The 23,743-nt window shown below is 42.0% G+C and overlaps 1 pseudogene; it reads left to right on the forward strand.

Moving 5' to 3' along the window:
* On the forward strand, positions 1–860 carry LOC105944869 (annotated as a pseudogene).
* The last annotated feature ends 22,883 nt before the right edge of the window (positions 861–23,743 follow it).

The raw sequence follows: 23,743 nt of genomic DNA on the forward strand, positions 1-23,743 counted from the left end.
CCTGCCGGGAAAATGTCTGATGAATTTTCGTTGGCAGATGCACTCCCTGAACAGTCTCCTGCCAAAACCTCTGCTGTGAGCAATACAAAGCCTGGGCAACCTCAGGGCTGGCCAGGCTCCAGCCTTGGACTAACCCAGTGCCCCACCTTCTGTGCCACAGGACTCCCGCCAGGTGCAACGCCCTCCACTGTGCCTTTTGGACCAGCACCAACAGGAATGTATCCCTCTGTGCCTCCCAGCGCCAGGACCCCCAGGATCCTTTCCTCCTTCTGGACCATCATGTCCCCCACCTGGTGGTCCTTATTCAGCCCCAAGTGTGCCAGGCCCTGGCCCCACAGGGCCATATGCTGCACCAAATATGCCCTTTCCAGAGCTACCTAGACCATATGGTGCACCCACAGATCCAGCTGCAGCTGGTCCTTTAGGTCCATGGGGATCCATGTCTTCTGGACCCTGGGCACCAGGAATGGGAGGGCAGTATCCTACTCCCAATATGCATACCCATCTCCAGGGCCATATCCCACTCCTCCTCCCCCACAAGCACCAGGGGCAGCACCACCTGTTCCATGGGGCACTGTGCCACCAGGAGCCTGGCGACCACCAGCTCCATATCCTGCCCCTACAGGATCATATCCAGCACCAGGACTCTATCCTACACCAAATAATCCATTCCAGTGCCTTCAGGACCTTCTGGTGCTCCACCAATTCCTGGTGCCCCCCATTCTTATCATTAAATTAACAGTGGATGACGAGATGACGCTTTGCTTTTTGAAGTACATGTATATGTGCATGTGAATGCATATATGAAAATTGCTGGTTTCAGTATGAGGGGGCGTTCATGAAAGAACAACTCTTGCACCTCAGAGAAGATATCTACTTCCTGTACATGGATGTATGGAACATCAAATAGATACAATAAGATAAAAATGTAAACATCAATCATTCAATTGTTAATTGTTTTTTGTGGGAAACAGTGATTATGTATATTGAATAGCTCTTTGATAAGATTTGTTTAAATCATGAAACTACCCTTAAAGTCTAAAATGGTGTGGGTTATTGTTAGAATCCATAATTTAATTGGCAAGTTATTTCAAGTAGTTTACTAAAATCACCCTCACCCCCAATAACCTGGAAAGCAGTCACCTAATCTGAACATGGCTTCTCCTTACTTTGAGCTCCTCTATGGGCTGTGTTAACTTGGGCCTATTATGGTTATGTTTCAGATTCACATTTTTAACTTGTCAAATGCCTAGTTCAAGAGCCAGCCAGTGTTCATTTTTATCCTTGAGCTTCTAGTAGAAGCTTCTGAACTGCTTCATTTTTGCCATATGGGTCATAACGCACTGAACTCTGCCATTTATAAAACTTCTTGTGTATGTGTGGTGCTGGAGGTGGAGCCTAGGCCCTCATGCATGCTAGGCCCCCACTGAGCTACACCCTTTTTACAAGCCAACATGTACATAAAGTGTATTCTTGGAGAATCAGTGATCTCTTTGTATTGCTTTAGAATGGATCATGCAGGAAAGAATGATGTCTTGCTTGGAACCTTGAACGAGATGGCCTAGGACGTGCTTCACTGCAGTGAGGCGGCTCTTCCTCAGCCCACCTGCCGCCTCCCCACCCCAGCCTTCCTTCGGTCCTTTAGAAAGAGCACATCCATGACTCCTTCCTCTGTGGAAGACTGGCACAGTAGACATTTATTGTAAGAAAGTACAACAGCTTTGTTTAGAGAACATTAAGTCCTACAGATATGAGTGCTCTCTTTGTACAAGTGTGAATCAGACATGCAGTAGAGTCAGGTTAAGCTATGGAATTGTTTCCTGAGTCTGTAAAGTGTTTATGGCCATCAGTTCTGTTCTGTTTGTTGGCAGATATATAAGTAGAATTGAGAACCACCTTTGAAGAAATTATTTCCTAGCACAACAGTAACAATAACAAATTATAGATTTCTGCAACAGAGTTTAAAGCAGTGAGACTGTATTGCTTAGATAGTGTTCACTATAACAACCAGAGCAGTCCTGGTAGCTTGGTGATACCTTGCCTCTAAATCTGAATCAGTCTTGGATTTGGAACTGATCTTGATCTTATTTAGCAAATAACATTTTGAACTTTTGAATGTATCCATTGGGTTTCTAAAATGTATTGTGAATAACTCAGAACAATATAGAACAATTTAAAAAAAGAAAAAGAAACGATTAGCCTCTACTAAGCAGAAAAAAGAAAACAGATACAAAGGGGTTGTTGCTACCATAATAACATAGGGTATTGAAGTCAGATAGCTCTAAAGCACTTCTCTTTGGAGTTCTCTAATCTCGATTATGCTTCTGAGTGACATCACCAAAGCACCTCTCTTTGGTCCTCTTCTCTCTTAGAAGTTCTCTCACCCTCCTCTTGGAGGCACCACCTCACCATAAGCCTTTTGGAAGCCTCATGTTTTAATAGGCCCATCCTCTCATTCAACCCTGTCCAAACGCAGCCCAGTAGAGCATGTTGTGTGTTACTGCCTCTCATGGTAACATATTCCTCCTTGATCAGTCCTCAAATCTCTCAACCCCTCCAATAAGTCACAGCAGCCAATTTTAAAACCCTACAGCTATCACCACACTTAATGGAGAATCATTGGTGTTCTTATGATTTATAGGATTTTACTGCTTCTGTTAGAGATTTACTGAAGGTATAATTATTGCCAGGGAAAGAAGGCAAAAAAGAAACCCAAAAACATACCAATCAGAAGTTAAATAAATATGTCTTTATTTGAGAAGTTACAGTTATGTTGAAAATCCTAAGGCATATGCAGTGCTATAATTAGAACTTAAGAAAGTTTAGCCAAGTCACAGGATATGAAAGCAATATTTAACATCTGTGTTACTATATGCTAGCAAAAAAAAAGAAAATTAAAATTTTAAATATTTCATTCACAATAGTGTCAAAAAGCACAAGGTACTTGGCAATACGCTTAACTAAAAAAGTGACAACCTCTACATTGAGACATTACATAACATTATTTCGAAAATTAAAGAATACCAAAATATGTAGAGAGAACATGTTCACAGATTCACAGGTTGGAAGAAAAACCGCTATTGTGAAGGTGTCAATTCTCCTTAGATTCATTTATCTACTCAATATAATTCCTCACATCATTCCAATGTGTGTTTTAATAGAAACTAATGATCTTATTCTAATATACGTGTAAGGGAACTAGAATTTCCAGTGATCCTTCATAAAGCACAACAAAGTTGGAGGGTTTAGCCTGCTCAATCTTAACACTGCTCAAAAGCTACAGTAAAGTTGGGATTGCTGAAGGCTAACCTTGCACATTAATGGAATGGAAAACAGATTCCAGAAATGAATGGATATATATGATATATAGGTATGTAGATACATCTATATACATCAGTTGATTGTCAACAAAAATGTCAAAGCAATTTAATGGGAAAAAGAGAAATTTTCAACAAATGATAACTTAAAATCTGGTTGTTTACAGCATAAAAATAAACAATAATAAATTATCACACCATAACTGAAAATTCACTTAAAATAGATGGTAAACCTAACTGTAAATGATAAAACTACAAACTATCTAGAACATAGGATAAAAGCAAAGGATACTAACAAAGATATGAGCAATAAGCCACAGACTAGGAAGTAAGATCTGCACATTTGACAAATAACTGACATATGGAATGCCAAGATAACTCTTGCAACTTAGAAACAAAAAGCTAATAACCCATTTTATTATTTATTCAAGAGAGAGAAAGAAAGAAAGAAAGGAAGGAAGAAAGAAAGAAAGAAAGAAAGAAAGAGAGGAAGGAAGGAAGGAAGGAAGGAAGGAAGGAAGGAAGGAAGGAAGGAAGGACGACAAAGAGGCAGATAGAGAGAGAATAGACACACCAGGGCTTGTAGCCACTGCAAATGAACTCCAGATGCATGCACCACCTTGTACATCTGGCTTATGTGGGTCCTGGGAAATCAAACCTGGGTCCTTAGGCTTCTCAGGGAAGCGCCTTAACCGCTAAGCCCTCTCTCCAGGCCAATAGCCCATTTCTAATGGGCACATTGTTAAGTGTGTGAAGAACTGCTCTACCTCATTAGTCACCAGGGGAATTGTAGTGGACATCAAGAAAAAGCTATGTACCAGCATGGCTAGTCTCAGTCACATTAACATTCATGTCTAGGTGCTGCTGTGAAGGTGGGATGTAGCTAGCTATAAGCACAAGGAAAAGTGTCCTAGATAATCTAAATGGACCTGGTGAAAGCATTTGAAAGGACTGGGAAGGGCTGAATGTGGCTTACCTGATAAGGAAGAAATGCCAAGTGTGAATAGCAGCTTCTGACCATGGGCTGGAGTGGGGGCCTGCTCTGCCCTGCCCTCTCTGACAATGGCTGTGCACACGTGAAGGTAGCTGGGAAGGATGTCTCCAGTAGCTTCAGGAGGCCAGAGAGAAGACAGCTGTGGTGTGAAGGCTGCTGTGTCACACTCTTTGGATCTGTTAAGGTAGGGTGGAAATGTAACCTGCCCTGCTACATCTTGCCACTTCTCATGTTGCTCCCCTGGGTCACTAGGTTTTCCAGGTTCTAAGAACAGGCTACACAGAGCCATTCAGGGTGGAGGATTATTTGGGAGGCTACATTGCCAACGTCATACATTCACTTAAAGAATACTTCCAACCCCAACTCTAAAATGACCCTGTCTCACTGTGAGGCTCTTTTCCTTTACATTTTTAGGAGTGAGAGCTTTATTTAGAGAATGATTGTCCAGGAATTTGCAATCCTGGGACTGCCCTGCAGCGAGGGTTAACTGAAAAATGCTCTCTCTTCTCTTCCTACCTCTCCATTTATCCCACACCTCGTGCCCATCAGAGCATCACCGCATTTGCTGCTTTTCTGTGTCTGGGCTCCTGAAGAACATCAAATTTCACGGACACCAAATCCCCAAGGTACATTGTGTCTCTGCTCCCTGGGCAGTGATCGGCCCACAGCCTTCTTTCTGCATGAATTACCTAGATTTGTGTTTGCCTAATTCTAGACATTTCCAGGAAGGTCCTGGGGGTTTCTCACTCTCATGAAGCTTGGAAGTCCAAGCAATGTGGACTTTTGTAAGGAGCTTGAATCCCACAAAAGTGTGTCACTGAAAAACTTTGCTTTGGATCCTTCAAACTGTTTAGGTGAGTTCCCCCCCCCCCCCCCCACACACACACTACATATTAGTTGCGGTTAAAAAGAAAAGAAGAGCAAAATTTAGTCAGGCATGGTGGCACACACTTTTAGTCCCGGCACTTGGGAGGCAGAGGTAGGAGGATCACTGTGAGGTCAAGGCCATACTGAGAGTACATGGTAAATTCCAGGTCAGCTTGGGCTCCAGCGAGACTCTACCTCAAAAAAAAAAAAAAAGAGAGCGAGAGAGAGAGAGAGAGAGAGAGAGAGGGAAAAAAAAGAGCGAAAGAGAAAGAAGGAAAATGAAATTTACCATTTTTCAATGGCATATTAAGTAGAAAAGTACATTCATGTGGTAATATAATTCATTTTTGTTCTAAAAGCCATTCTGCCATCATGTGGATTTGCATATCCTGTAGGGGTGTTGTGAGGGCTTAAACCTCTTCCTGGGAAGTTTTGAAGGCCCAACCTAGCAAACCTATCTAGATTATTTGAAACCTTTGTGTGTGCTTACAGGATATGTGGGACTATAAGTGATTCCCCTTTCACTAGGAATCCATAGGAGACTTGCCAGTATGCCTTTCCTGAAGAACAAAAAAGAAACTGCAAAGTGATGACAGTTGCAGCCAGCCTCTGAATACACAGGTTCTATACTCCATCCTTTCCTGGAGAACAAAGAAGAAACCATGAGGCGGCAATTATAGGCCCTTCTGTGGACATAGGTTCCACATCTGTGGATCCAGCTAACCTCAGGGAGAAAATATACAGGAAAAAATGCACCTATACTGAACATGTAGAGACCTTTTTCTTGTCATTATTTCCTAAAGAATACAGTTTCACAGCCATTTATATAGCACCTACATTATGTTGAGTCTTTTATAAGTCTTCTAGAGAAGGTTTCAGCTCTCCCTATGAAAGGAAGTAGACAGGGTTCTATGTGAGCACCACACCGTTTTATATGAGGGACTCAAGAATCTGCAGGAGTCCTCAAAGCAGCCACCTAAGCGTACTGAAAGATGATATACAGTGGAAATTGGAAATTTGAATGAGCCTATACATGATCCTGTTGACAACACAGACTCTCAGGTCTCCCTCCCAGAGACTTGAACTCAAGAGATCTGGAGCAGTCCCTGGCATTCTGTATTTTCCACAAGCTCCTATGAAGGATCTTAGCAAATCCTACTTGGGGAACCAGGACAGAAGCAAGAGAGAGGAGATGAGATATACCTGCTGTGCTTCTCCATCTCAAGTTTGACCCCTCAAACACCCCAGTACTGGGTCCCAGGGGAGCTCAGTGGCCTCCAGAATACAGAAGCTGTTTAACTACTTGACTGTCCAGAGGTCCTCTGGTTACCTCAAGTGAGAAGCACATCTTCCTTTCAGGGCTATGCTGAGGGCCATGTCTATGCCTTCTGTTTAATAAGTGGGACCATAATGCAAACCGGGCAGGCTCACCATCCTCTGGCCACCACACGCAGGTAACTCAAGTGGTAGGTAGGACAGATAGGACTAGAAAGAGTAAAACTTTTATTACAAAGCTGGTCACTGGTGAACACAAATCAAACTTGCTGTTTAACCTTGAGCTAGTCAATCCCCATTCTGGAGCTCGGTTTATCTCCTCAGTGAACAGGTCTGAGGATGGGGTTGGGTGTGTGGAAGGAAGAGAACTACTGCAGGCAGCGGTCACTAAAGAACTTTCCAGGTTTTCCTCCCATGGACCCTTCCTCCATCCTTCTTTGACAACTAAAACACATGTGACCAGGGGATCCATTCCACAGGAAATGACCCTCATGAGCAGGGAAGATGATGACGACCTCCCCCAAGGGTAAGTGGTAGGGTGGTGTGGTCAGAAAGAGAGGAGAAATGAGGGTGAAGGAAAATGGGAAAAGAAAAAGAATGAAGACTTAGAGGGGGAAAGTTGGAAGGAATAGGAGAAAGAAAAGAGCAGGGTGAAACAGCAGAAACCAAGATAAAATTCTTTGTCTATCCATTTGACTTAAATCAGAATTTAAATAAAGAAGAAAAATTCAAAGGTTACCCTTCACAAAGAGCCAAATGGAAATGTAAAACACCTCATCTCTTCTGAAATATGTGATTCACTGCTCCATGTCACTGCAAATGTGTATGCTGTGTCCACTCGCTGATAAACAAGGCACATTTGCATGATTTAAATGTCAGCGAGATCTTGTGAATAATAAATGGGATGAGCTATTTCAGAATGTCTGAATCATGTCCCTGGAAACCTTCCCTACCTTAGCTAAGCCCCGTGCTGGGGTATGAAGTCCCAGGAGTTTGCGACTTCTTGCTGTGCCCCCTCATTCCAAGGCAGCAGGGTCAAAACCACGTCCCACTCATTAGCCCTTGCCAGCACCCACAGGACATATGGCTACCTCATCACCACATCACATAGGTCAAACCGGTTCCTGGGGGAATTGTAATGTTCAGCCTTGAAAGCAGTGTGATAATGAACACCTGGAGGATGAGAACCATTCCGCATGGGTGGGGAGATGACGACCTCCTTCCACACTGGCAGTCACAGACATTGCATTATGATTAGGATTTTCAAGGCATTTTGATGCATGATCTCCATTTTCCATGTGATGGGAAAGAACTAATCCTTGCACTTGCATTCCTGAGCTGGGTATCCAAGCTAGGTTTAAACAGCAAGCAAGAATCCATTAGTTACTACTAATACATGCTCAATTTCATTCTACCTTTAAAATATATATATTGTTTTTCTTTTTGGTTTTCACAGTAGGGTCTCACTCTAGCCCAGGCTGATCTGGAATTTATTATGTTGTCTCAGGGTGGCCTTGAATTCAGGGCAATCCTCCTACCATGGCCTCCCACATGCTGGAATTAAAGGCATGTGCCACCACACCCCAAAAATATTTTCAGTTATTTGTAAGCAGAGAAAGAGAGAGCAAGAGAGAACTTGCCAGGGCATAGTGCCACTGCAAACAAACTCCAGATGCATGCACTGCTTTGTGCATCTGGCTTTGTATGGATACTGGGGAATCAAACCTAGGTCATTAGGCTTTGCAGGCTAGTGCCTTAACTGCTGAGCCATCTCTCCAGCCCCATTCTATATTTTTGCATGTATAGGTGTGTGGTGTACCTGCATGTGTGTATGTGTGGATGCAAGTATATGTGGGTGTGAAGGCATGGGGGAGAACATGTGGAAAATAGACGCTGGTGGCAAATGCCTTCCTAGGTCTCCCTACCTGAAGTTCCACTAGCCAACTTGACATCCACGGCTGCATCACTCTACTGGGTAATTGATATTTAGGATACCTTAAAAATAAAAAGGCAGGTGCTCCTCTGTGCAGATCTCAGTGCTGTGCTTCTCTCACACGGCCACCACACCAGAGGCCACCCCTGGACAGGACATGAGCCATTCCAGGGGGGGCAGTCTGGGCAGTCTCAGGAGGGGGGGAGCGCCTTCTCAGCTCACAGGCAGCCACAGCTAAGTGTGGCCAGCAGACGCCTGGTGTGTAAGAAGGGAAGCTAGTGGAGTGAGGAGAGCTCCGACAGACATCAGACTCTTGCACAATACAGGCTCAATACCAGCATAAAGCATTGGGAAGGTGAAATTCTGCAGGTTCATCTGAACTTCCCCGACGCATGGCCTGCTAGCCTCCCATTTCTGAGGAGTCAAAAAGAGGCTGCACCAACTCTCCATGATTCTTTCTCCTCCTCCTCATCCTTCTTCTTTGTCCTTGTGCTTCCCCCCCTTTTCTTTTTACCATGTCAGCAGTTTTTCTCTTGAACATATTTGTTTTATCTTTTATCCTCCATTCATTTATCTAATCTTTGTCTGTATATTTCTTTTTATTGCTGAACAGACTTTTGTCCCTTCATTTTATTCTTTTATTCTCTTTTGTCGATGTTTCTCTGTTTTAAATGTCTCTACTATACTGTCACTACGATTTTGGCTTTATTCTGCTTGGTTATTTTTATTTGGAAGAGGCTAGGGTCTCACTGGGTAGCCCAGACTGGCCTGGAACACACCAAATAACTCATGTTGGCCTTAAGCTCATAGTGATCTTCCTGCACTAGCATCCCTAGCATTGCAATGGCAGAGAAAAACTATCATACCTAATGATGTTTTATGAATTTTTAATTTTAACTACATGTGTGTGTGTGTGCACATGCACGTGCATGCATGCGTGCGCAGGCACAAGAAGATGTCACAGTGCACATGTAGAAGTCAGAGGACAACTTTTAGGTTGGTCCTCACCTTATACTTGGTTCACTTCTCCATCAAGGAAGGAGCTTTCCAGAAATTCTCCTGCCTCTGCCTCCCTTCTCAGCTTCGGTACACTGGGATTCTGTGAGTCCACTAAGCTTCTGGATGTTATGTGGGCCTAGAGATCCAAACTCAGGTACTCAGAGTTGTGTGGCGAGTGCCTTACCCACTGAGCCACCTCCCAGTCAGGGACAGTCGGGAATATAACTTAGCGGCAGAGCAGCGGCCTAGCACGTGTGAGGCTTGGGACTGAATCACAAACACTGCAAAGATGAATGAATGACTGAGTGAACAGCAATCAGGGAGAAAAGTTGAATAATTCACTGGTGTGATTACCTTCATTGTTGGGACAAAACACCCAACAAAAAGAAGATTGTGAGAGGAAAGGGTTTATTTCAGCTGAAAGTTTTTCAGGAAGCTTCACAATGACATGGGCAAGACAGCGGGGAACCACATCTTGACACATCCGCTGGGAATAAGTAGTCCAGTACAGGTTTGGAGCTGGGCTATGTGACCTCAAAGTCACCCCAGTGACACATCTCCAGCAAGTCTCCACCTCCCACAGGCCTCACAACTTTCCCAAATTGCCACCAGCTGAGGTCCAAGTATCCAAAACACATTTCTTTTAGACCACCACATTCAACTGCAACGGGAAACATATCAGAAAAATAGCAGGTGTCTTATCATCAATCCTGAAAGCCAGGAAAGTGTAGAATAATATATTTCAAGCTCTGCAAGTAAATAGCTGTCAACTAATCTCGCTATATCAAGCAATGCTATCATTGAAAATTGAGGAAGGACGCTTCAAGACAAGCAGCACAAACTTGTTAAAGGTGGTTCAGGCAGTTTTTGACAACCAGGCCAATCCCACAGAAGATGTTAAAGGACGCTGCACAAACATGGAGAAAGGCGGTCTCACGCACAAGCGCACAGGAAAGACTAAACTCCATGAAAGAAATACGTACATAAAGGAAAGCTAGGACAGAAGCCATCATGTGCAACGCGGGAAACCAGCAAACCCTAACACTGATATGGGAGAAGGAAAAGAACAAACAGTAATCCAAACAGAAAAACAAGACAACAAGAAAGAGCAAACATCTCTTAATAATTTTTTTTTCATTGAGATTTTTTTTTTAATTTTTATTTATTTATTTGAGAGCGACAGACACAGAGAGAAAGACAGATAGAGGCAGAGAGAGAGAATGGGCGCGCCAGGGCTTCCAGCCTCTGCAAACGAACTCCAGACGCGTGCGCCCCCTTGTGCATCTGGCTAACGTGGGACCTGGGGAACCGAGCCTCGAACCGGGGTCCTTAGGCTTCACAGGCAAGCGCTTAACCGCTATGCCATCTCTCCAGCCCATCTCTTAATAATTTAAATGTAAATGGTCTCAACTCCCTAGCAAAGAGATATATCCAACTGTTGCAGTCAGGTTCGCATAGTGCTGGCAGAAATCACCCAACCAAGAGCAGCTTATGGGAAAAAGAGGTTTATTTTGGCTTACAGGCTTGAGGGGAAGCTATACAATGGCAGGGGAGAATGATGGCATGAGAAGAGGGTGGCCATTACCCCCAGCCCACATAAGGTAGACAATAGCAACAGGAGAGTGTGCCAAACAATGCCAAGGGGAAACCGTCTGTAACACCCATAAGCCCGCCTCCAACAATACTCTGCCTTCAGGAGGCTTTAATTTGCAATTGACATTAGCTGGGGAGACTAGCGTTCAGAATACCTAAGTTTATGGGGAATACCTGAATCAAACCACCACACCAACTATCTGTTGTATCAGACACTCACCTCCCTGATACTAACATTTAAAGGATGGAAGTCAATCTATCAAGCAAATTGAAGCTCAAGGCAAGCTGGCATACCTTTTCTGATAACTGACATAGTGACTTCAAAACCAAATTGGGGGTGTGGAGAAATTGCTTATTGCCTGTGAAGCCTAAGGTCCTGGGTTCAACTCCCCAGAACCCACATCACACAGATGCACAAGGTGATGCATGCCACAAGGTGGCACATGAGTCTGGGGTTCTAGTTCAGTGGCTAGAGGCCCTGATGTGCCAATTCTCTCTTTCTCTCGTAAAAAAATAAAATAAATAAATAAAACAACCTTATAAAAAATATTAGGGAGCCAGGGAGATTGCTCAGTGATTAAAGACGTTTGCTCTACAGGTCTGCCAACCAGAGTTGAAATCCTGAGCACCCACATAAAGCTGGATACAAAAATGGTATACATGGGGCTGGAGAGATGTCTTGGTGTTTAAGTGGATGTGCAAGGTTCCATATGTGTCTGGAGTTTGTTTACAGTGGCTAGAGGCCCTGGCACACGCAGTCTCTCTTTCTCTATCTGCCTCTGCCTCTTTCTCTCTCTCAAATAAAATATTTTAAGACTATTTTAAAAATGATGCACTTGTCTGTAATTCCATTGTGCCTACAACAATGGGAGGTTGGATCAAAATAATCCTGAAACTCATAGGGGCCAGCTAATCTGACCTTCCCAGTGACGAAACAATGAGAGAAACTGTCTCAAGCAAGGCAGAAGGAGACCAGTACCCTGAGGCTGTTCTCTGACTTCCACACATAGACTGTGGTACACATGCACCTATGCACACACACAGAGAGAAAGACGGGGGGGGGGGGGGGGAGGGAGGGAGGGAGAGGAAGAGAGAGAGGGAGAGGGAGAGGGAGAGGGAGAGGGAGAGGGAGAGGGAGAGGGAGAGGGAGAGGGAGAGGGAGAGGGAGAGGGAGAAGGAGAGAGAGAAAAAAATAAGTTTTTTTTAAAAAGTAGAAGACAGGAGTTGTGGATTATGCTTGTCTACATAGCATCCCAGCACTCTGGAGGCTAATGTAGGAGGATCTCTATGAGTTCAAGGCCAGCCTGAACTAAATAGAGAGTGAATCCCAGGTCAGCCTGGACTAGAATGAAAACCTGCCTCAACAAAAGCCACCCCCCCCCAATAAAAAAACCCAGGTTGTCAAAGACATGAAGGAAATAATACATCAAGAAAGTATAATAGTGGGTCTGGAGAGATGGCTTAGCAGTTAAGCACTTGCCTGTGAAGCCTAAGGACCCCGGTTCAAGGTTTGATTCCCCAGGACCCACTTTAGCCAGATGCACATGCCCTGGAGTGCCCATTCCCTCTTTCTATCTGCCTCTTTCTCTCTCTGTCTGTCACTCTCAAATAAATAAAAGTAACAACAACAAAAAAGAAGGTATAATAGCCGCTTAATCCCAGCACTCAGGAGACTGAGGTAGGAGGAGCACCATGAGTTTGAGGCCAGTCTGGGTTACAGAGTAAGTTCCAGGTCAACTCTGGGGCTAGAATGAGATCCTGCCTCAAAAATAAAGACAAAAAAATGTATAAAAAGGGGTGGGGATTGGGGAGAAGAGGGAGTAGAAGGGTTAAACAAAATTTAAGATTTATGATTAAGCCATATGGAAATCTACTTCTTCCCTAACTAATAATGTAAGAGAGAGTTTGAAAGAAATATCTTGTAGAGGTGGACAATGTTATGTCCAGAAGCTATAGGTTATTAGAAAATTTTCAGTACCAGGGGTGAGATACCTTCTGTGAGTTGTTGGCCAGGGAGGCTCCTGATGCCCCCAAAACATTGCAGTCTATTGCCAAGGTTCTTGGTTGCCCACCAGAACTAGATGGTAAGACCTTATTGCTGACGATTCTATGTGCCTGGGCTGCAGGTTGCTCAGAAACCAAGTTGGAGCTCTTCTGGAAGCCTCCTCCCTATTGACTAGCTACCAGGACACTGTAAAGAACTACTCAGCCCATTGGGGGAGAAAAAGTCATCAATGGTGTCAACCAGCAGTGGACCCTGCATGGCTGGCCAGCCATGCCAAATGTATCAACTGCTGGCTCAATTTGAGGCCTGCTGCATGGAAGGGAATTCCTGCCTGGCACTGAAAAGCCTATGGCTTGGAAACTCATAAGCTCTACGGGGAAACTACTACATTGTCTAGCTCAATGGATTTATTATTAAAGTGCCCTCTAAATACTCATGCTTATTCCCATATATTAATGCTACTCTCACTTTTGGTTAGAGAAGCTTCTCTTTTCAGATGGTGGTGACCACTGGGGAGACTCAAAACTCGACCAAAGTGCTGAGAAGTGACAGTTCAACCCTAGATGAGACATCTCTGTCACATCCTCCAAGGCTCAGGAATCAGTGTGGAAGAGGTGGTGGAAGAAACATAAAAGCCAAAGGATGGGAAGGAGTGCTTACAATACTGTATTCCACAAACAAATTAGCCTTGATATTCATGCCTCACAGTGTTTGATATTCACGACATTACACAAGAACTGCATAATAAGGGGGAGGAGGAAAAGTGATGACATCAAACTAGAAGAGAGACTAGCTGGAAAGAAGGTTTCCAATGGAAGGGGAAATTGGGGAAAGGGAAAAGAGAGGGTAGTAGGAGGGGTTTATTATCATGGCATATAATTTATACTTATGAAAGTTTTCAATAAAAGTTTTGTTTAAAAGAAAGTATATCCAGTGAGTTGTTGGTCAGGGATGTCCCCAATACCCTCAAAACATTATAGGCCATTGCCGAGTTCCTTGGTTTCCCACCAGGAATAGATGGTAAGACCCTATTGCTGAAGACTCCACATACTTGGGCTGCAAGGCCACTAAGAAATCCTGCTGGAACTGAGCTGATAACCTCCCAGGTAGACCAGCTGACAGAAAGCTGGAAGAAGCCATTCTGCATGCAGTTCAATGGGAGAAAGAGAAATCACCAGTGAAGGTACTCAACAGTGGACACTGCAAGCCTTATAATTGGCCATCCAGGCCAAATGAGCCAACGGGTGCAATAGTGGCACATCTGTTATGGGGGAGACCAACTGCCCTCTAGTTGGACTGGAGGTCCACTCCATGGGAGAGAATACATCCCTGATACTGAAAACTTAAAACAGGGGTAGTCAGGAGCCCTAGGGGTGTAACGCCTGCTGTTGTCTGGCCAAATGTATACACTATGCTTATCAAACTGCCCAGTAAGCACTTCTGTTAATGTTCACACCCTTATATTAATGCTACTCTCACTTTTGGTTGTGAATCTTCTCTTTTCAGATGACAGTGACCTTGGGATGACTCAGAAGGTATTATGGCGATGGCAAGAAATGACCACAGTTCTCAGTACTACAATATCTGTATCACACCTTCCAAGGCTCAGGGTCTAATGCGGAAGAGGTGGTGGAAAGAATGTAAGAGCCAAAGGAATGGCAGGACTCCATACAACATGCTCCCTCCAGACACAAAATGGCCTGGATATCCATGGCCTCACAGTGTCTGACACTACGTGCATAAGACCATCATAAGAGAAGGAAAAGATCAAGACATCAAAAGTAAAAGAGAGGCTGATTGAGATGGGGAGGGGTATGATGGAGAGTGGAGTTTCAAAGGGGTAAGTGGGTTGAGGGAGGGTATTACCATGGGGTATTTTTTATATTCATGCAAGTTTTTAACAAAAAAATTAAAATAAAGAAAGAAAGTATAACAATTATGAACATATGGGCCTTCTCTCTCAAATAAATGAAATTTTTAATTTAAAAAAGAAGATTCAAATTACTACACTATAGGTCAAATGGGCCAAACAAGTATCTGCAGAATATTCCATCCAACAGAAATGGAGTGCAGACTGCTCTCAGCAGAATCACTGAACCTTCTCTAAAAGACATCACATGCTAGGCCACAAAGCAAGGCTAAACAAATACAAAAGAGTTGAAACTTTTTTGTTTCTTGTCATATCATAGTGGAATAAAAACTAGAAATCAATGGGAAGAGGGCTGGAGAGATGGCTCAGTGGTTAAAGGGCTTGTCTACAAAGCCTAAGGACCTGGATTCAATTCTTCAGCACCCACATAAAGCCAGATGCATAAGGTGGCACATGCATCTGAAGTTTGTTTGCAGCAGGTAGATGCTCTGGCATGCCCATTTTCTCTCAATCTTCCCTCTCTTTCTTTCATTGTCTCTCTCATAAATAATCTTTTTAAAAAAGAAATCAATGGCAAGAGAAACTACATCTAACTGTATATTCTTAAATGACAAGTGAGTCATTAAAAAAATCCAGGAGGAAATTTAAACATTCCTAGAACCAAATGAAAATAAAAGCAGAACTTACCAGGACCTCTGTGGCACAGCCAAGGTAAAAGGTAAAAGGGGGCTGGAGAGATTGCTTAGTGGTTAAGCACTTGCCTGTGAAGCCTAAGGACCCTGGCTCAAGGCTCGGTTTCCCCAGGTCCCACGTTAGCCAGATGCACAAGGGGGCGCACGCATCTGGAGTTCGTTTGCAGTGGCTGGAAGCCCTGGCGCGCCCATCCTTTCTCCATCTATCTGCCTTTCTCCCTGTGTCTGTCACTCTCAAATAAATAAATAAAAAAATGAACAAAAAATATTTTAAAAAAAGGTAAAAGGAACACATGTGGCTATGTGTACTTACATTAAAAAGTCTGAAAAGATGGCTCATTAGTTAAGGCACTTGCCTGCAAAGACCAACTATTTGGGTTTGATTCCCCAGGACCCATGTGAAGCCAGATGCACAAAGTGACACATGCATCTAGAGTTCATTTACAGTGGCTGGAAGCCCTGGTGTGCCTCTTCTCTCTTGCTCTCACTCGCACTCTCGCTCTCTCTTTCTCCTTTAAAATAAATAAATAAAAATATTTTTTAACAAGTCAGGATGACTTCAGAGTGGAGGCGGTGGCTCAACAGGTGAAGGCCCTTGTTGCAAAGCCGGCTGGCACAGGTTCAATTCCCTAGCACCCACATAAAGTTGGACACAGAGTGGTGCATCTGCAATCCCAGGGTACCTATGACAAGTAGAGGCAGAGGCAGGAGAATCCAAAGCACGTGGGTCAAACATGTTTGAGCAGCAAGAGACCCTGATGCAAAGAAGGTGGAGCACAGACAAGTCCTTCAGCCTCCACACATAAACCATGGCAGATGCATGCTCCCACACACAAATAAATAAGTCAAGATTAATAATAAACATTTTTTATTTTTTTTATTGACAACTTCCATGATTGTAAACCATATCATGTGGTAATTCCTTCCCTCCCCACACTTTCCCCTTTGAAACTCCACTCTCTTTCATATACCCTCCCCCTTTCAATCAGTCTCTTTAATTTTACTGTCATCATCTTTTCCTCCTATTATGATGGCTTTGTGTTGGTAATATCAGACACTTTGAGGTCATGGATATCCAGGCCATTTTGTGTCTGAGGAGCATGTTGTAAGGAGTCCTACAATGGGATAGTCATGAGCCCTAGGGATGTAACATCTGCTGGTATCTGGCTAAATGTATATACTATGCTCACAAAAATGCCCAGTAAGCACTTCTGTTAATGTTCATACCCATATATTAATGCTACTCTCACTTTTGGTTAGAGAAGCTTCTCTTTTCAGCTGACAGTGACCTTGGGATGACTCAGAAGGCACCATGGTGCTAAGAAGAAGTGACAGAGGAGTGCTCAGCACTGCAATATCCCTATCACACTTTTCAAGGTGACCTGATCAGGGCAGAAATCAATAAAATGGAGGCTAAAAGAATAATACATAGAATTGGTCAGAGTTGAAAAAATGAACAAGATTGGCAACCCCCTAGCCAAATGAACCAAATGAGAAAGGATACAAATTAATAAAATAAGAGATGAAAAGTATGAGTATTGCAACATACTCCAATGAAATCCAGAGGATAATTGGGGAATACTTTTAAACATATTCAGAAACCACTGGAAAGACTAGAAGAAATGAAATAATTCCTAGATTCATAAGACCTACCAAAACTAAGTGAAGAGGATATAAACAAATAGATTCATTGCAAGCAACAAAGTTCAGCAGTAATAAATTTTCTGAGAAAAGAAAAGCCCAGGGACAGACGTATTCACTGTCAATTAGAAAGAGAAAGAACACTGTCATATTCATTCTATAAAGCCAGTATTACCCTGATACCACAACCAAATAAGGAATCAACACAAAAGAAAACGATGGACTAATTTCCCACAATGAACATAAATGCAAAAATTCTCAATAAAATTCTGGTCAACCAAATCAAGAGCATATTAAGGTCACACACCATGACCAAGTTAGTTCTATTCCATGGATGCAAGGATGATTCAGCAGATGCAAGCCAATCAATGTAGTTCAGCACATAAATAGGTTTAAAGGCAGAAATCACGTGACCCTCTTAGCAGACATAGAAAAAGCCTTTGACAAAGTTGAACATCTCTTCATGATAAAAGCCCTGGAGAAACTAGGAATAGAAGGAACATAGCTCAGATTATATACAACAATCCTATAGTCAATATTCTACTAAATATGGAAAAACTGAAAGCATTCACACTAAAATATGAAATGAGACAAGGTCTCTCACTATCTCTGCTCTTATTCAATACAGTGCTCAATGTATTGGAGGAATAAGACAAAAGAAAGAAATAAGAGATATAAAGATAGGAAAGGAAAAATACAAAATATCCCTACTGGCAGATAAGAACACCCTATATATAAAAGACCCTAAAGACTCCACCAGAATACTCTCAGATCTTACAAATACTTTCAACAAATATCAGGACACAAAATTGGTAGCTTTTCTATATACTCATAAAGAACTTGCCAAAAATAAATAAATCAGGGGAGAAAATTCCCATTGACAATAGTTCCAAAAAAGTGAAATACCTAGTAACAAGCCTTATTAAGTAGGAGTTTTATTCTACAATGAAAACTTTAAGAGCGGTAAAAATGCTTCATATAGGTCGGCAGATTTAATAATTGTGAAAGTGACTTATATTGCTGAAAGTAATCTACATAGTCATTGCAATCTCAATAAAAATTCCAATGACATTCTTCAAAGAAAAACATCCTAAAATTCCCAAATAATGTAATCAGTAAATGGGCTAAAGAGTTGAATAGACAGAAGAGCAAAATATGAAAAGCCAATAAATATTTCAAAGCTGGGCATGGTGGCACATGCCTTTAATCCCAGCACTCGGGAGACAGCGGTAGGAGGATTGCCATGAGTTCAGGGCCACCTTGAGACCACAGAGTGAATTCCAGGTCAGCCTGAGCTAGAGTGAAATACTATCTCAAAAAAACAAAATAAAATAAAATAAATAAATATTTGAAAAAACTGTTCAACATCCTTATCCATAAAGAAATAAAACTTGAAACTATGTTATGATTCCATCATATCCCAGTCAGAATGGTTGTCATCAACAAATAAAGACAAATAGATGGTCACACCTTTAGCCTCAGCACTGGGAAGGCTGAAGTAGAAGGATTGAGTGAGTTTGAGGCTAGCCTGGGATACAGAGTGAGTTTCAGGTCAGCCTGGATTAGAGTGAGACCCTGACTCAAAAAAATTTTTAAAGGAAAGAATTACAAGAAATGCTAGTGAGGATGTAAAAAAAGGGGGACCTTAATTATTGCTGATGAGAATGAAAGTTAGTGGCACTACTGTAGAAATTAGTAAGGAGATCCTGCAAACAAAAGTAGAATTACCAGAGGATAGAGCTACACCACCCCTGGGTATATACGTAAAGGACCCTAAACCAGCGTGCCACAGAGATATCTGCACAACCATGTTTATTACATACTACACACAGTCCTGAGATATGTAACTAACTTGAAGGTCCATCAACATACGAATGGATAAAGAAAATATGGTGTATATATGCAGTGCAATGCTTATTATTCAGCTGTAAAGAAAAGTGAAATTATGACATTTTCAGGAAAACAGAGATCATCCTATTAAGTGGAATAAGCTGTAGCCAGAAATACAAATGTCATGTTTCTTCACATATGCAGAGGCTAAATTTAAGTTTACATATACATGCATGTATGTGTCATATAGGTATATAAATATATGATATGATGGTTGGGGAGATGGCTTAAATGTTATGGTGCTTGCCTGTGAAGCCTAAGGACCCAGGTCCAATTCCCCAGTGTGGTAGTTTGAATAGATGTCCCCCAATAGATTCAAGGGGGTTATTAAAGCTTCTTGGATTTCCAGCTGGCTGGCTGGAGGAGGTGTCACTGGGGGCCGATCTGAATTCCAATTTGTGATATGCAAAGTGCCTGAGCTCTGCCTGGCTTCCCTGTGGTTGGTTTGGCTCCTGGGTTTTGCTCTTGCTTTTGGTGGTGCCTTTTCTCTCTGATTGGACCTGTGAAAGGAGGAACTTCCTCTGGATCTGTAAGCTTCAAATAAATCCCTTCTTCCTCCTACAAACTGTGTCTTGTATGGAGATTCATCCCAGTGAAGTGAGGCTGTCTAGTATATCCAGTACCAGTTAAGCCAGATGCACAAGGTGACATATCCCTCTAGAGTTTATTTGCATTGGCTAGAGACCCTGAAGTACCCCTATTCTCTATTATCTATCTATCTGTCTGTCTATCTATCTATCTATCATCTATCTGTCTATCTCCAATAAATAAATAAAACATATTTTTAAAAATATGACATAAAAGTAGAAAGAGGGGAGGAAGAGGACTAAAGCACAGGGAAGGAGGGACAGGAAAAAGTAACAGAATATACATGGTATGAAAAAAGAAGGGACTATTTGATAAAAGGAGGGGATGAGCGAAAGGTGGGCAGAGTGGTGGGGAAATAGTGAAGGAAGCTGGGAGGGTAAGACAAATTATATAAATCATAATGATATATACATATGAAACTTTCACATTGAAGCTCATTACTGTGCATGCTAACTAAAAACAATATTTCAAAATAAATTGCAGTTTTCCCAACTGTACCATTTTCTATTTCTACCAGGAACGCTTATGTTACTTCACCATTTCCAAGACCCGGTCTTGTGAGCATTAGTGATTCCAGTGGTTGTGTACTCATAGCTCATTGTGCTTTTAGTCTGCATTTCAGTTGCCTAATTGGTATTTTGACTACTAATGACATTGAGAAATTTCCATGAATAAATTTTCCATTCTTATTTGACAAGATGTCTGTTCAAATATTATTCTCATTTGTGAATTGAGTTGTCTTTTTATTATTGTCATATAGAGTTTTTACATACTTTGAACATGAGTCCTTTGTCAAATACATACAGTATTTTATCTGTGCTTTGGCTTATCCTTTTAAAAATATGACATTTTTAAAAAAAATTTTATTAACATTTTCCATGATTATAAAATATATCCCATGGTAATTCCCTCCCTCCCCACCCCCACACTTTCCCATTTGAAATTCCATTCTCCATCATACTGCCTCCCCATTACAATCATTATAATTACATATATACAATATCAACCTATTAAGTATCCTCCTCCCTTCCTTTCTCTACCCTTTATGTCTCCTTTTTACCTTACTGGCCTCTGCTACTAAGTATTTTCATTCTCACGCAGAAGCCCAATCATCTGTAGCTAGGATCCACATATGAGAGAGAACATGTGGCGCTTGGCTTTCTGGGCCTGGGTTACCTCACTTAGTATAATCCTTTCCAGGTCCATCCATTTTTCTGCAAATTTCATAACTTCATTTTTCTTTACCGCTGAGTAGAACTCCATTGTATAAATGTGCCACATCTTCATTATCCACTCATCTGTTGAGGGACATCTAGACAAAAATATGACTTTTTAAGTTAACTGAAAGATTTCCAGAAAAATTGTAAAAATAGTCTGAAGAATTTCCATATTGCCTTCACTCAGAACCCACAAATGTTAATATTTTACCACAATGACCTCTGTAGTCTCTGTTTCTGTTTCTTATGCATACATACATATAATTTTAAGAGTTTTATTTTTTTAAACTATTTTTTGTTCATTATTTATTTATTTGAGAGTGACAGACACAGAGAGAAAGGCAGATAGAGGGAGAGAGAGAGAATGGGCATGCCAGGGCTTCCAGCCACTACAAACGAAGTCCAGATGTGTGCGCCCCCTTGTGCATCTGGCTAACGTGGGACCTGGGGAACCGAGCCTCGAACCAGGGTCCTTAGGCTTCACAGGCAAGTGCTTAACCGCTAAGCCATCTCTCCAGCCCAGAGTTTTATTTTTTGAGACAAGGTCTTGCTATATTTAGTCCAGCCTGGCCTTAAACTACTTCAAATCCTTCTACTTCAGCCTCCCAAGTCTGAGATTACAGACTTGCACCACTACTCTCTGCTCAGTATTTTTATCTAAACTATTTGAGACCAAGTGACAGAAATGATATTCTTTTACCACTACTCTTTCAATGGGCATTGTCTAAAAACAAGAACATTCTCTTGCTTAGTATAATGATTAAAGTTAGTACATTAACACTGATATAATATGATTAGCTAATCAAAGGATCATATTAAAAATTCACTAACTTTAAAAATAAAATACAAAAAAATCACTAATAGTCCCACATGTCCCTTTTTTTTTTTTTTTTGAGGCAAGCCCAACAGACTGACATTTTTTTTTTAATGTGAGAGAGACAGAGAGAGAATGGGCATGCCAGGGCCTCCAGCCACTGCAATCAAACTCCAGACACCTGTGCCCCCTTGTGCACATGTGTGACATTCTGTGCTTTCATCACGGTGTGCCCGGCTTACATGGGGCCTGGAGAGTCAAGCATGAGACCTTAGGCTTCACAGCCAAGCTCCTTAACCACTAAGCCATCTCTCCAGCCTCTACGTGTCTTTTTATAGCAAAAGAAAATTGCTATATACATTGCTACATTCAAAAATCTAAACCAAAATCACATACTGCATTTAGTTTTCCTCTATTTTTAGTTTTCTCTAATGTAAGATAGTTTTTTTTACTTAGTCTGTCATTTATTTGTTTGTTAGTATTTATTTGTTTATTTTTAGATGACTTTGAAGAGTACATACCGTATATTTTATAGAATACCCTCTTCATTTTCTTCATGGCACCTTTTGATGAGGAGAGATTTTTATTTGAAGTAGTTGGTTGTTTTGAGTTTTTTTTATGGTTAGTATTTTGTGTGTCCTAAGAAAACTTTACCTACCCTAAAGTCAGGGAAATGTCCTGGTTTTATTTTTTGTGCATAGTATATGTAGTGTGTGTGTGTGTGGGGGGGGGTGTTATGTGCATGTATATGTGATGATGGGGCATTCTGCGTGCTAGCCTGACCACCTTTCTCCCACCTTGTGGGCTCACCTGCAGTGATCAGAGGGGACCCTTGCGTGTCCCTCTCCATCACTCACCCACTTGTTCTTCCTTTCCACAGTCTATTATGGAATCTGAAGTTGGCTCTTCCCAAGCCCCAGCAATTCTCTAGTCTCCACCCCCCACAGAATCAGGGCTACGGACATGCAATGCCACACCCACCTCCTTACATGTGAACTCAGTGGCCTCAGTGTCTCTCAGGCCTTCATGCTTGCATAGGCAGTTCACTTGGCAGCTGAGCCATCTCTCCAGCACCTATTCTGGCTTTTATGTTTCTAGAAGCATTAAAATCCTGGCTTTCATGTTTAGATCTAGCTACCTAGCATCCTTCTCAGATTAACTTTCCTTCAGGAGTAAGACAAGGATTGACATCCATTTTATATATATCTCATTGTGCTAGTTTGCTTTCTTAGAGATGGATTCCCTTTTTCCAAGGACTTCCCTTGGCTCCTTTATTGAAATTAGTTGAATATATATGAAAGAGATATTTTTTACTAGAATTTCCTTTCTTGTCACACAAAACAACACTATTGTGAGTATTGTACTTTATTGTAAGTCTTGAAATCAAACATGGTAAGTCCTCTAGCACTGGTTCTCTTTTTCAAGATGGTTTTCCCCAGGTCCCATGTAAGCAAGATGCACAAGGGGGCACATGCCTCTGGAGTTTGTTTTCAGTGGCTGGAAGTCCTGGCGCACCCACTCTCTCTCTGTGTCTCTCTTCTCTTCGTCTCTCTCTGCTTGCAGGCAAGAACTTTAACTGCTAAGCCATCTCTCCAGCCCAAGCCTTTCTCCTCCTCATCTTCCTCCTCCTCCTTCCTCTTCCTCTTCTTGCCCATTCACAAAAAAATAAATATTGAAGGGTAAATCTGGAGCTGAAAAAACAATGAACTGATACATGACTCAGTGTGGTTAAGGGACAGGTGTTATTAACTGTTAAATATCTGACCTACCCAAAATTCTGTTAGAAGATTGTAGAATAATGTCACAAGAAAGGGGCTGGAGAAATGGCTTAGTAGTTAAGGGCTTGCCTGTGAAGCCTAAGGACCCCGGTTCTAGGCTTGCTTCCCCAGGACCCATGTAAGCCAGATGCACAAGGATCCACATGCGTCTGGAGTTTGTTTGCAGTGGCTGGAGGCCCTGGTGTACCCATTCTCTCTCTCTCTCTTTGCCTCTTTCTCTCTGTCTTTTCTTTTTCTCTCTCTGTCATTCTCAAATAAGTAAAATAAAAC

The sequence above is a fragment of the Jaculus jaculus genome, chromosome 4 (genome assembly GCF_020740685.1).
Source record: "Jaculus jaculus isolate mJacJac1 chromosome 4, mJacJac1.mat.Y.cur, whole genome shotgun sequence".
NCBI lineage: Eukaryota > Metazoa > Chordata > Mammalia > Rodentia > Dipodidae > Jaculus > Jaculus jaculus.